This window comes from Galendromus occidentalis, unplaced genomic scaffold (assembly GCF_000255335.2).
Source record: "Galendromus occidentalis unplaced genomic scaffold, Mocc_1.1 scf7180000077250, whole genome shotgun sequence".
Classification (NCBI taxonomy): domain Eukaryota; kingdom Metazoa; phylum Arthropoda; class Arachnida; order Mesostigmata; family Phytoseiidae; genus Galendromus; species Galendromus occidentalis.
Genome location: NW_003805238.1, coordinates 156,993 through 170,168, shown reverse-complemented (window position 1 = coordinate 170,168; position 13,176 = coordinate 156,993). Strand labels below are relative to the sequence as shown.

Sequence of the window (13,176 nt, the reverse complement as noted above, 5' to 3'; positions counted from 1 at the left end):
CGAAGCGCGGATATCCATCCGAAGTGAACGAGAATCACGAGAGGGATGAAGTTAGAAAACGTTGGAAATCTCGACGAGACGGCCGCTTTTTCGGCGGATTCAGTCCCTGGAACGCAACGAATCCATCAGCTCTCCCTCTTGGCGACCACGGAACTCCGGAGGCTCTCCCGGGAGATGAATTTCATGCGGTGTATCCCCATTGGTAAGCTCGGCCGAGTCTGGCGAGCTCGCGTGACATGGCCGCCCAGAGTCAAGTCGGGATTCCTGATCGGTTCCAGAGTCTCGTGTCGGGAACAAGAGAGAAACCAGGCTGCCCCTCTGTATCAAATACTCACCTCGACTTTCAACAGAAAAACGGTACGCGTACTCTCCTTAGATTTTTTTTGTTGTTTCTACTGCTTTTGATGTATCGACCGCCTCCTCCCGCTGCCGCTGCTGGACAAGCTCCTGACCCTCGACTATTCCCATGATGCCGGGTGATCAGTCGTTTCGTTCCAAGCCTTTGAGACCGCTCGGAGCTCCGTATTCGTAGGCTCCGTAGCTGTTGTGAAGTCCGTCGGCTGGAGCGAGTTCCAGGACCTAGGAAGATAATTATCATTCATCTTGGGAAGAGGCACGGCAGGAGCTCAGGAGAGACAGCGCTCGGTGGGGGGTCTCCGATCTCTCCTACAGTCGCCGTGTGATACAATGTCTATCGATTCTTCTCGCCTATCTCGGACGCAAACACAGAGCTGTCGAGACCTCTGAGTCCGGCGCCGGAGTTCCGCCTGACTTGTTCGTTGAACGGGCTCGATTGCTCACAAGCTGAGTCGCTAATTTATTGTGCGCACAAAAGGAAAACGCGAGCCGCTCGGGAACTCCTTGATGGTCGCAACTGGTCAGACTGACAAGGAACCATTCCGAGATGCGACAATAGTCCCCAGAAGAAAAAAGACAGTCTGTCCGACCGCTTCTCCCTTCCAAAGCCGGGCGTACATACGACGAAACTTCGTGGTAGGCAACGAGTCTCGTTCTGAGTCATTCTGTTCCTTATTTTCTCCCATTCGATTTCTATCCAATTCATGTCGAGGGTACGGTTGATGGGAATTCCTCGGCAAAGGGTCAGGCTCTGTTCGGCGGGCATTCGGGATCGTCAAATATTTATCTGTCAATACTTACAGCTTTAATCAGCTCTCTGATCTGCTCACGACGGCCGGGATCGGCCCGGGTCGGCATGTAGCGAGCCTCCGCCGATTCCAGCGTGAAACTCAAGAAAATGAGACCCACCAGCACGAGGCCGCAGACGAATCGCACGTTTGCCATGGACATTTTATTCTCTGAAATCAGAAGAAGAAGACTGCTTAGGCTGTCTTTCTCGACGGCGTTCGGACGCCTTCCATCATCCATTGATAGTAGTATACTTCCCGGCAGTGACACAAATATCAGAGAAGTTGGACGGAAGTCATTGGGATCCGGACGTAGCAGTGTCACGCTGTTAGGCACAGTCGTCAAGACCAGAATAAACAAGCCAGTCACTCATTGTTAGGTCTGCAGATTCTTCTGCTACTACAAGCTGGTCTCGAGTTCGGGCCTGACAATTGTTCCCCGCTCTTGGACTCTGGCCAATGTCTTACAAGCTCGAGCGCGGCCGGTCGACGCAACAGAACGACCTCGCCCTAAGTAAGTACTGGAGAAAAGAGATAAAGGAATCTCTGAATGATCGCGGTCGTGAATATTGTTCCGTTGACGGGATACGTCGAGATCGGACGGCTTCAGAGTTTTCAGCTCGAATCCTCTTTTGACTCCCCGGGATGAAAAGATGACGGAATGGTTGATCCCGACGAGGCGCACAAAACATCGACAAGCGGTTCAAGCCCATCGTGGATGACGTCGAAGTTTTTGGCCACGAGCCAATCCGGCTTCAGTTACCACTGGATGAAAAGCCTAACGGGACAAGCTTGAACAAAGTATTGCTCGGAGTGTTTGACGAGCGAGTTTTCAATATATACTTCGAAACTGAATCGCCTCATGAGATCTTCCATCAGAGCACTCGGCGGGAGATTGGACCTTCTAGAAGAGCGGAACCTTGAAAGGTCCGCAGCCGGCTAAAGGGGCGCCGCGAGCGTAATCGTTATCTCTTCGGAGGTTTTGTGGAATCGGGAGATCCGTTTACATTGAGCGACAGTCCTTCCTGCCGGCGGGAGCACTCGAGCGTCCGGGCAGCTCGGTTTCGCTTCGTATGTGGGTGCTCTTGAGTAAGCAGTTTTAAGTCAGTTGCACAAGGTGTGAATGCAGTCGGGAGGTGCGGGAATACGTGAGTGCGTTTTTACTCCGTCTTGACTCGATGACGATGTCACTCGTATGAGGGTCTGTACATGCCGCGCGTGCGGCTCACAAACACGGGTGCGCATCTCTTCTCTCCGCACAGCATGTTGTCGGAGCAGTGCCATGTACACTCCAAGAAAGCGCCGGCGTCTCAGGGTCCGTTTCCTGCTTGCCAGACAGACAGCGAGCCAGAGCGCCTCGCGAAATCAGTCTTTGGGAAACTTTTCAGCTGTGTTTGATCAGAACGGAGCCAATTTTTGAGCGCTCCGCAAACAACAAAACCTCCGAAGAGCAAGCCACAAAACGAAAGTCCGCCGGATGCCCATCGAGTTGACAACGAGAGGCATACGGGACGGACGACTGAACAGCTCAATCGAAAAAGTGGGTTGAGAGAGAGGAGATTTTTCCATCGTTCAAACTCCACCTCCTGTCGGCTCTGTCTGGAAATTCCCCTGAGTTGTCCCGGTGTCTGTGGCACGGACGGATGGCGGAGCGAAACGAATGAATCATACGTTTGTGGCATCGATCGGGATCAGACTCCCACCAGAGATATGCAGCTCCGGCTCTGTGTCATGGATCGGTCCTGGGTTTGCACAGGCAGTGGGCCTGCGGGGCGGCGCTGCAAAAATCGCCGATGCATGCGAAACACGCAGTCCACCACCCCGCTGATTGCAACATCAGCTACCACAACAATGTTCATGACGCCGACGCATTTTGCGTGCATTCGTGGTTACGCTCCGTAGACGCTCGATCATCATCGGTCTTTGCTTCGTGGAGCGAGATTCATTGAGGAAACTCCGGTAATGGGGACTCAAACTTTTCGAGGGGAGCTCAAGCTCATTGTGTTGCAGTTGGGTGAACCTGATTCCGATGTTGGGATAGCGGCACTTTCCGCGCGTTGGATTCTCTCCGGTGAGGAACTCCGCTGATCTCACGCTTGTTTCGATTTGCGGAAAAAAAATTGAGATTCACAGCCGTGAGCTGCGTCAGGGAACTATCGCGGGATCGCACGGCGGCTCACAATGATGTCAGTCGAGCAGCCCTTCTGTCCTTCGGTAACTTCGCTTGAGCCATTTTCTGCTCTCACTCCAGCCGAAGTCCGAGGCGTTCCCGAGCTCGGAAGTGAGGAAAGGGGAACGCCACCGAATTCGGGTCTCTGACCCCCAAGAGTCCTTCGCAGGGTTCCTTCCCGTGAGCGATTCAATTCGTAGCTCCCGAGCGAGTGGCTTCGAGCAAACCTCAATCCTCAAAGTGAGGATGGCGCCAGAGAGTTCGACGCTGAACTCGATTCCTTTGGCTGCCTCGGCGAACAACAGGTAAGGGGATTGCTAAACCAGTCGGGCTTTTTCTTTTTGTCGAGTTCCGATGCGCAAACTGTTCGAAGGATTTTTTCCAGGGCTCGAATCATGGCATCTGTATTGACGAACGCCAGTCGAAACCCATTTGCTCGTCTCGAGCCCGTCGATCGGTCTTCGTCCGCCGGAAAGCACCGGTCAGGGAGCTTTCCTCGCGATGTAATTCGGCTATGCAGTAATTAAGCAAACCCGTTCATCAGTTGTTCCCACAGAAGCTCCCTTTCGGTGGCGATTATGCGCTTTCATCGAAGATTCTCAATTATGAGCCGCATGTTTCCGCTTACTCAAAGTGTAACAGCAGCATTCGCTCCCAGCGAAGGACAACAAGCCGCAGAAATCTAGCGACGGGCTGTTTACTGTGTTCCTTAGGGAGTTCGCTGAGATGATCGTCTTTCTTCGCAGCACTCGGTCTCGGCGGTCCGCTGTTCTTAATTTGTAATTGCGTTGTCTTGGCTCGAGTGCCGCACCCTTCGGGCGTTGCAGTGTCATACGGAGCGGCGTATCTGGAGACAAGTATATTTGTTCAACTAAACGATCCGCTGTCTCGCTTGTTTCGAGGACGAGTGGCCGTATCGAGAGCCCGACGGTGCCGCTGGTGGCGTGGGTTTTCTTGCAGCGGATAGCTCCGCTCGCGTACACACGAAGCGGCTTTTCTTATGATGCGTTCCCGTAGTGCCTTGGACGACCACTCGGGACGCGCGAGGAGTTCGCGAGGAAATAAGTGAGCCTCCTTCCGAGTCTTTCTTTGTCACGGCCGTTTGAACCATTTAAAGGGTGCTTCACGGACGCTTTCTGTCGTACGATGGCTTTCTGCTGATGCATAATTCAACAGGCAGCAACACGTATGAGAGCTGCCTGCGCTGTCACGGACAAGTTTGCTCACTGAATTCCGACAACGTCGCCGCCCGCTTTAGGCAACTGCGCTCGCGGAGAAATGAAGAGACTCGCTGCGCTTCGGAATCGCGCGCTCAATGAGGCGGCTCCTCGTCAGCCGCCTCGGGCCACTCGACTGACTCCAGCTGAGGTTTCGAGCAATTAGGGATCGGTTAAGAGATTTGGTTAAAAAGTCCGAAATGGGCCGCATGACGCTGAAGTTTCGGCGAGCGCGCCCGCTCTCTCGCTATTCCTCTGTGGGGTTCCGCGCCGCCGCCGCCGCCGGCCTTCGCCTCGACCGTTCTCTCAATTGCTCTTCCGGTGCGAACGGCTTAGCGTCGTTGTTGAGAACGACGTCGGAGTTGTTCAAAGGCGGAAGGCATTCCGCCCTGGGCGTTCTGAGAACGCTTCTTCAAAGCAGCAACAAGCTGACGACTTGTGCGTCCGGCTCGACCCGAGTCCAACGCGGAATGCTCCGATTGCGTGGTTGAATTTTCGGTGGGAGCGTATACGATAAGGGGCCTCACGCTAGTTGAGCGATGCGCAGATCTGGCGATTTTCATTTCCTCCGGCCCCGGGAAAAACGTAGCTATCTCGCAGGGTCGACCCAAAGACATATCTCCCGATAGTTTCATCAGGCTCAATGACTGCGATCCGCGTTCCGAGCGAATTCTACGGGAAACAGCGGAAGTTCAGCTCGCGTGGTGCCTGAGTCTCGAAAACAAGAAGAGGCTTCCCCTTCGAGGGCAATCCGAATCTAGGGCTCGGACTCCGAGAGCTATCCGGCGTATGAGGGTCTGAAGGCCCGAGATGTTTGGGATTTGCAACGGAAACCGCCTTTTTGTCAACTCAAATCGAGACTCGCTGGAACTCCCTTCACCGCAGACTTCTCGGAGTAGACAAGAACTACTCTTCCATTCTCGCCCAAAACTGCAACCCCGTCAAAGCCCAGATGGTCGGGGTAAAAAATTCAGCGGGATCTCTCGAGAGAGAGAACTTGTCCTACGACAAGCATACTTAGCAAGTCGCTCTGCTTTCTGGGTTTCGATGCTGCTGATTTCATTTTCTGACAGTCTCTGGCCCTCTCCCGGAGACCGGACAGAGCGAGTCCCACGCCGGGCAGGGGAGGCTCTGGGGGACAAAGCGTCGCCGGGGAGACAAGACCGGCTGAGGGAGGACCTTCGGAGACTAAGATTGGAGGACGGCGGGGAAACGCTCCGCGAGCTATCAATGGATCGGGCAAACCAATTTATTTATGAGGTTCGTCTTGTCGTCCAAATAAGCGTGCGATGATTCGATATTCATGACCTGGACCAAATTATACATCTCGATGCTAAAATCGCTCCGCAGAGTGGACGTCACGCTGGCCCAAGACGACCAGTTCCTCCCGAAAGGGCGGGAGCTTCTCGAGTATTCGATGTGGATTTGGCTCGAGCGGGCCGTCCGGATTTTCGTCAGGCGAACTTGTCCGAGGAACCTCTCTGCGTCCGGGTCCGGATTGATGGAAACCGCGAATTGGTGGAAATAGGAAATATTCGGATGTCCTCTCGGCCTACGGATGCCTTTTGAGGCCTTTGGGAAAACGGAGGAAGAAGGAGACGTGAACTCGTTTCGACTTAAACGGCGAGGCTTCCCTCTCGATTCGAGCGATCCGGCTGCTTGCGTGCTGAACGTTAGTCAGAGAGTGGGAGCTACACCCTACAAGTGTTCCCGAGACGCAAAGTGGCTCCCAAATCTATGTCCGCGACGAACGGTGTTTGAACGAGGCCCGGCTAAAAGCCACAAGTGTTGCCATCTGGGGTTGGCGTCCGGCCATCCCCATGGGTTCGGAATGCTCATACATTTGCCAGATATCCGATTTTTTTTTCTTCCGTTCGCTGAATCGTCAGCTGCTGGGAACTTTCGACTACGTATTTCTACCTCCGGACGTATCTGCTCCCGAATTTCCCGAGTTCAATGGCGTCGACCCCTCTGGCGGCGTGAGCCCGGGTCTCGTCGATATCTCTCAGAGCAGAACCATCGCGCGAGCCTGTGTACACATTCAGTGCTCGAAACACCTTCCGCAGACGATCATGCCGCTTTATTCAAGAGGGAAACCGCGAAATTCTCAACCCCGTCGGATACCTGAGACAAACACTGGCGGGCGGAGGAGTGGAAACGCGTTCTAACGAACATCCGAAGAGACAACCGCGCACATGATATGCTAGAGTACGAGCAGTAGACCCATCGTCCCCAAATTAGATTTTCCCTGGCAGTCCTGCGTTGGGGACGGCTCCTTGGAAAGCGAGCTTACCTGCTAACGCTAAGCAGGAACACGTGTCGCCTCCGATATGCGGCGGCGCGCCGGCGGACAGAGCGGAGAGACGAGTGGCCTACGAGCCAGATTCGGCAGAGCCTTCGCTCCGAGCGAGAAACAGGAAGCCCCTTCCCAGCATTCGTTGGAGCTGCGTACGCGTATAATCATGAGACTCGACGCACTTCTACAAAATTGAAATGCCCATTACTGGCAACCCGAAGCCTAATTTGAGGAGTCTACAGCGAGAAATGCAAGAAAACACCACCGAACGAGTTTCTTCAAACGACTTAACTGCCCGAATGGCTAGTCCCGTTTGACCATTAGGGATCGGGAGTCTGGTTTAGCTCGAAATACATTAATTCGTGCGTCTGATGGAAGTGGTTCAAGCATGGATTTCAAGACTTTCTCCTCTGCTCGCTTCGCTCCAGCAGCGTTATTCGTGCGAGAGGAACTGTTCATCGGCGCATGCCAAATCCCAGCATCATCGTCCCACAGTCGACGATAATAGGTAGGTACTCGAGCCGATAGAGGTCTCGCCTAATCGAATCACGTCGATTGATAGAGACTTCGATCCAAGCCATCGTCCGGTGCAGTGAGACGGACCCTCCGATGCTCCAAGGGAAAGTGTCCGCAACTCACTCAGAGGTCAACACGGGTCCTTCGGAGGAAGCCGACTGTAAGGCTAAGCAAGCGGGGATGGACGGCTGTTCTCCAGAGCATGCTCTGCAGTCCGAATCTCCCCGGAGAACGGCTCGAAGCGAGAATATTTTGATCAGGAAGGACATCGGACGCGGGCGATCCAGCTCGCCGGATTTTTACTTATTCCTGCGCTCCATCGGACGGCCGGACACGATTCCGATATTATGAAAGGATCCTTGTTATCGGCGGCGATCGTAAATTCCTAGGGAGCGATGAGAGAAATGTTCGAAGTCTTCTCGAGGAGCCTCAGGACATATTGGATTCATACTTCTGAAGTTCAAAGCAAATCACACGTTCTTGTTCAAGTTTGATTTCAAAAGGCCGCATCAGAAAGCAGAACAACACATCCAGGGTGCGAACGGCTTCCGGAGCAATTATGGTCCTTGAATCAGAATAAGGTCGTCGTCGTCGTTCCCCTCAATCGAAAGGGATCAGACAGTCGTTTTCAGCGATCATCGACATTCCCAAGATCGTTTCTCGGGGAGAGAGAGCGTTCACTGACGTACGTCGCCGCGTTTCGCTCAGTCGCGTGAGATGACGAAAGAAGGCCGCCATTCCTTTGATCCATTATTCCTCGACTCTTGAAAATCGCAATCAGATATGGGGAAGTCAAATAGCGGACGAGGCAGTCTTCGGGAAACGGGAACTCCGTCGTTGTTTCAGGCGGAACATCGAGCCGACGTTCATCGCTTTCCAGAGCCGAACAAGTGGGTGAGTGAGGCAAAAGGAACCAGAACGCCGGAGCGAGACCGGAGAGATTCCGACAAATCAATTATGGTTCTCCTTACGAATCAGTCATCCTGGGAGCGTCTCCCATAGAAGGAATCTATTGAGCCGCCGCATAGACAAGGGATCTCTTTTTGTTTCTCTTTTGTTCTCGGAAAGACAATCGCGGATGCATCGGGATCGTCATCTACGTCAGCCCTCATCGGTCCAACGGAGCAGAAATCCAGCTACTTGTGAGACTTATTTGAATGTGAACGTCGCCCGTTGTCTCATCCGCGAGAACACAAACAATTCCGGTCCGGACTCCGTTTTGAAACTCACGGAGAACACTTCGAGAACGACGAGCGGAGCTACCGGCGAACTTTTTTTCCAAAGAGAGTATTCGCTTTACAATCTCCTGACAAATCTCTTCGATGCGACTTAGAGTCCGTCAACGTGCGGAGAATCGAATGAACGCGCTCGGGAATTCCATCCCATGATTGCTTCGCGTGCGTCAGCTCCTGTTCGGAGGACTTCCCGCGGGAATATTCCCGAATATTTTCACCGATGCACGGGAAGTCAAACTGACCGAGTAGAGCGACTTCAATCGCACGCGGGACCCATCATATCAGAAACTATGTACATCTCGACTCCACAAGGCTCCTCATGCTACGAAAAGTGTCCTAGATTGTTTTTCCCGGATGATATTGGATGCGATTCGTCAAAGAAGTCAGAATAGCTGCCATTTCATTATACTCAGGAAGAATCGCATGGGGAATACCATCTCCTTAGCGTTCATAGAGAAATTTGTACGGAAGCCATTGTCGGGACCAGCTCAATTTCAGACGGTCCGTGTCGAGGACCAGCGACTCCGCCAAACAACTATAGGATCAACATGTATTCCAGCTGGAGTGTTTCTGACTGAGTGGGGAAGCTCTTCCCACCCGAGAAGCAAAAACTTGTCCTTGTTGACTATATCAGAGAAACCGCTTCCGGTTGGCGTTTGTATTAATCATTCGTCCCCATGCATCCTCGAAATCAGCATCTAACCAGCAGAAACGAGCCATCGAGTGTTCAGAGGTCTCCTCAAGTTCTCCGGGAAGGTCGGCCACCGCAACGGAACCGCCCCTCCCCCTTCAAGTGAGTTAGCACTGAGTGAGTTAAGCTGATGCGCTTTGCCTAAATTCGACTGTCACTACGTTTCACCGAACTAAACACCGCCCTCCTCTCTGTGAGGCCGAGAGCCAAGCTCTCAGAGTCTGGCGATGGAAACCGTTCGAGAGAACAGAGGACAACTCCTGCTGAACAAGACCAATTCTCCAAACACTTTGCCTGAAGCCGATACTGTTTACTTGAGGACCTGGAATTGACGCCTCCGTCAGATCCCAGTGATCATTCGTCTGGGAGGGGAGGTCATCCTCAAGAGGCGGACCCCCGTGGGCTTTGCCATTCTGCAAATGATGGGATGATTCCCTGAGACGAATCCGATTGCCCCATCGAGGTGCTCTAGCGAATTCATCGAGCCGAGATCGATTTTCTGATATGTATAATTCATACCCCGTTCCACTCTTCAGTCGCGAGGTGGCTTATCCGGTCATAATAGAGTTTAGCGTAATTTCATTATCTCGAGTGCGGCGCAGACCAGCTCTAAGCACGTAGTCTGCACACGGCGGACTCTGTCAACCGATTCGGAGTGAGAAAATACAACTTGATTAGTACGAAAAGAAAAGACCGCCTCGGTTCAGACAGTCGAATTCAGGAGTTAATCTGCTTTTCAGAAACTCGAGGAAAATTCCACGGCGGACTTCGATCGGGAAATCGAAAGTTTAAGAAGCACCGTTCTGCGCTCCGAGACTGGGCCCCGTGGTGTGAGGATCAACGCTGTGAACAGATTTCGGATCCACTGCTAGAGCCCGAGGCGGTTTCTGATCCAATTCTCTGAACGTATGTAGCCTGCGACGCAATTTTTCGGATTCCAACGCCCTCGAAGAGCAACATTGTGAACTCAGAGGACGAACCGATCGACGTTTCACGTTTGAATTGCATGAAAATCGTGAATAATTTCGTTCGGATCGAATCATCTGGACGGCTGGGCGATCGCCCTCCCATAGATCGCATCCGGCGCGAGGATAGTCAGCGACCGAAAAGATTCGGAAAGCATGCGCCATAATTCCCCGATCGGGAACATCAGCATGAGGAAATGTCCCACGAATAAATGGTGAAATCCTTCAATGGCGCCGCCTTTCCGCGAGCTCGAGCGAGTGGATGTTAGAGACATCTCGGAGTCGGGAGACTCATATAAAAATTCCATCATCAACAAACAGCTCGAAACGAGCCGTCTGCTTTTCGGAGAAGCGGAACGGGGCCGTTTGGCATACTTGTCTAACCTCATCAGAATGCCTCAGATCGTTTCGATATCACCCTCGAGAGCAATTCTTCCGTCTCCGCGAGCGTCTCTCGCACTTACTTCAGAATCATCATGAGCGAGCGGATCGTGCCGCTGCTGCTGCGAGTTATCCAACTTCCCGCCCTGAGGTCGACCCGTCGCGTCGCCCATCGACGACTATGAGTCTCGGTATTCATGTCCGGTGGGTAGAAGGGTCGATCCGAGGTTGTCTTTGGCTTTCGAAAGTTGCTTTCATTAGCAGATTGTGGCCTCATAGGTCTCAATTAATCCCTCCATCCCCGTTCCATTCTTGTGTCAAGCTTTGTGACTGTTCAGGACCTTGCGACGGAACGGGAAGTCACGGGAGAGTTTTCGTTGTTTCTAACGGAATCCAGCGCTAAACTGGACGCATCCGCGTTTTCCTCTCTGTTGTCGCGCAATGTAGCTCTATGACGGGATCAATTTCCAAGATAGGCGTTCCAACTCCTTTCCTCTAGCGAGGCGGGACGGCTGTCGAAACGAGTCTTAACCCCGCGAGGAGCGTTCCGGTGGATTACATCCAATAAACGTCGCCGATGTCTGCCGAGTATGAGAAGATCATACTGATTTCGACTCCCGTATCTCGGATTCAAGGAGCAGATTTCGTTCCTCTTCTCGGGTTCGACTCGGTCATAAGATATTTCTGCTAAGGAGGTAGCGGCGACCCTCGTTACGCCCCATGCGGGGCTCCGCAGACTCCTCGAGACGCGGTTGCATGAAATTTCTCGGCCCATCTTGCTGCTCATGGGATCATTCCGGCGCGATCGATCTTGCCCAATTATATGGAATGCTCTTGAGGCCGTCGCCTAACTCATTCAACGTATTAAGACCGCTCAGACAGTGAGCGATTCGACATTCAATGAGGAGCGGCAGGAATGAGTGCTGTGGAGAATAATCAGCGATAGGAGCACCCCGATGTCATATCCATGATATTCTTGCCTATCCTCTGCCCTCTGGAACAAATCACGCTCCCCATGCTCACAGTGCAGCTTGCCCGCAGGCCGGCCCGCCACCGAAGAGACACAGTCAAACTCATGATTGATTAAAGGGAGGTTTCCCATTACAATCTGATCGAATATTGCCACAGAACCGAGGCATACTATCGATCTGAACGCGGCCTATAACAAAATGATGAGCTACTTTTTCGGGTCGGATCTCCCGATTAGAGTGTTCGAATTCCCACGAAAGAAGCGATGGGGATTCCGGAGTTGAAGAGCCACAATCTCCCCAGTGGTGCATAACACCGGCAGCGATCTTGAAAGCGATTAATGAGATGGTCGGCAAATCGAGAGCATCATCGCAATTGTCGGTCGTCAAATCCAGCGAGGGCTCTCTTATTCCAGGGCTCGATAACCTCGCAGGTTCGTTTATGAGCCAGTCGTCGAGCGTGCCCCTCGCTCTTACCGGAGAGTCTGCCTCGGTTCGTTATGCTCACATTCAGCAAATTTTCTCGCGAGTGCAAGTCGAGCCTGTTCTCCCGTTCTCTTCCCTCGATTAGGGCGTGTGAAACCACGCAAAATCGAATTTCAGTGACGATACAATTTCGACCGTCTATTCGTGGCTGCGAGAGGGAGGGGGCTGTGAATGATTCCAGCCGTGCCTCGATTGACGCTCGATGCAACCGATTTTAATGACAGTAAGTAAGATTCGTATTGAGTCGATTTCACTATGATCAATGATCTGGATCCTCGGTTTGAATGGGTAATTGAAATTAGCGGGTCGAAGCAGGACGTAAGGCACAGGACGGGGAGACATTGAATGCTGATCGGAGGTGAGGACATCATGACGCCAAAAAGCTAGCCCGGTCCAGCCTATGAATCGCCTCTTGATTAGACACCTTTGCTGTTGACCTAGGCATCAGAACGCTCGCGAATAATTGCTTGGGGATGCCTTCGAGCCTTGGCTGTTCGGGGAGCACCGACTCCCGCTACGCTGCCACTCGTGGGGTAGAACTGAGTCCGGTTATAGAACGACTATCAGTATTCTAGTTGTCTACGGGATCCACTGTTCGGATGGCACCCAAACAGCCCGAAGGGTCATATGGAGCTCTCAAGAGGTCATGAAGAACTCCGCTCTCTCCTTGAGCTATTGGCCGGGGTACGAAAGCGTCTCTCGACAAACGATTGACCCAAAAAACCTCGAATATCACACAAGGTCACTCATTGGCGTGGTAAAAACCCTGCTTGACTCACTCAATGGCTGCAGTAGTCTCTTGCTCGGAGCTTATCGGTTCGTTCCTTATACCTATGTACATATTTCACTAACCAAATGGCGTTCAACACGTGGGCCAGGATTTCGACGCTTCCTGCAGAATGAGAACGCAACTCTGGCTAGCCGGGAGCTTTCGCGGCGCGGAAGTCCCAGAAGGTCACAAGGACCATGGAAAATGTGCATCACTCACGTGTGGAGATTGCGCCGTCCGAGGCTCGGATTGCCCTGAGGTTGCTGCTCTGGATTCTCGGTTGCTTCTGGTGCTGGGATCGCGGCTGGAGTCGCGGTTAGCAGAAATCGAATGGTCC

At 52.7% G+C, this 13,176-nt stretch overlaps 1 long non-coding RNA gene across 1 annotated transcript; it reads right to left on the bottom strand.

Annotated features, from left to right (window-relative positions):
• Positions 1-429: 429 nt before the first annotated feature.
• Positions 430-13,176, bottom strand: LOC100905233 (uncharacterized). The gene is made up of 3 exons (XR_145417.2): positions 13,059-13,176; positions 1,159-1,316; positions 430-579 (listed from the first exon to the last, which is right to left on the bottom strand). It is a non-coding gene; the product is annotated as an uncharacterized LOC100905233 (long non-coding RNA).